We start from the raw sequence: 1,763 nt of genomic DNA on the forward strand, positions 1-1,763 counted from the left end.
AGTAAACATCTCCGAGATCTTAACTGTTTCTCATTATTGTTTTACACCAAACCTGTTTATTTGCTTTATTTACTTGCTTTTCACTACTTATTCGTTTTACAACAACAACAATCACCTTTTACTGTTTGCCTGACTAAGTCTATCAGGATAACTATTGCTTGCTCAGTCCGACAATCCTTGTGGGATCGATCCTCACTCACCTGAGGTATTACTTGGATGACCCTGTGCACTTACCAGTAAAGTTGTGCGAGTTCTAATTTCGCGCACCAAGTTTTTGGCGCTGTTGCCGGGAATTGTTCGTGATTGACAACTACCGGTTGTCTTGTTACTTAGATTAGGCATTTTTAGTTTTTTATTTGTGTTAACTTTTGTTTTTCCCTTTCTATTTTCGAAAATTTGAGTTTTATTTTAGTTAAAAATTTTTCCTTAATTTTTGAAATTAAGTTTGGTATTCCCATAGTAATTTTTCTTTTGAAAATATTTTTCAAAATACTAGTATTTCCTTTATCTAATTTTTGAATTTTTAATTTACCTTTTCTCATTTATTTTTGAATTTTTTATTTTGTATTTTATTTCTATTAAAAAAACAAAAACAAAATATTCCGTTCTTTCTTTTTTACTTTTCTATTTATCACCTGATGCATTTAATTTTGTTTGGTGTTTTGTGTTGAAAAAAATAATAGAGAAAGATCACATGGGTTACTACTCACACCCAAGGAGTGATTCATATTATTGTGGATGGAGGAACTACCCGGATTTTGGTTGGCAAGGTCAAGAGCAAAGAGATGTCAATATTCCATATTCCATCTATCAAGAACCATCATCTCCTTACTCATATCAAGAACCACCATCTCTTTATCCCTATCAAAAATCATCAACTTCTTGTTCATATTAGGAACTATCGTCTTTTGATCTTGCCTGCCAAGAACTATAGCAAATAACAGATAAAATTTTATAAAAATTTCAATCCTCACCCCCTGCTTATTCATACCAAGAACCATCATCTCTCTATTCATACTAAGAGCAAGTATCCCCATATTCATATCAAGAGCTATCAGCTCTAGAGCTTACCATGAAAGAATTAAGGGAGGCCTCAAGAAGAAAGTACCCAAGGACAAGAGGAACAAGAAGATTCTTACTGAAGACTTCTCACCTGGCATGAGAATAGTCTTCACAAAAAGTCCAGTCATACGACACACTGTGAACCAAATCCTGTCTTTGGATCATGTTGAACTAATTCATGAGAGTACAGGGAGAAAGTTCACAGGGAGGGGTGAAGATCTAAGCCCCTATGAACCTCCATAAAGGAACTGTCCGTCAAGCTAATGACGGTAAAGAAGCGCTTGTTAGGAGGCAACCCAACCATACATATCCTATAGGTTACTTTCACTATCTTTTGTTTTATTTTCGCTTATTTGAGTTTGATTTCATATTAAGTTATTTTCTATTTATTTTCATAGTTTTTCTTATTTTACTAACGTTTGTGATCATGTATAGCGCTTAGAACAGAAACAGAAAAGCACAAGCAAAATAAAATAGCATACCCTGGAGGAGACCCCCTGTTGGCGTTGAATGCCAGTCTAGCGTTTAGCGCCCAAAGGGGAGTGGAAGCTTGGACGTTAAATGTCCATACAGGAGCAGTCCAAGACCAATTTTTGGTCCCCCTAGGGTGTTCAACACCCTTCTTGGTGTTGAACGCCAGAAATTAAAAAAAAAATGTGGGAGATCCCCCTGGTGGCGTTCAACGCCAGCCCGGCATTCAA

The sequence above is a fragment of the Arachis hypogaea genome, chromosome 15, assembly GCF_003086295.3.
Source record: "Arachis hypogaea cultivar Tifrunner chromosome 15, arahy.Tifrunner.gnm2.J5K5, whole genome shotgun sequence".
NCBI classification, from domain to species: Eukaryota; Viridiplantae; Streptophyta; class Magnoliopsida; order Fabales; family Fabaceae; genus Arachis; species Arachis hypogaea.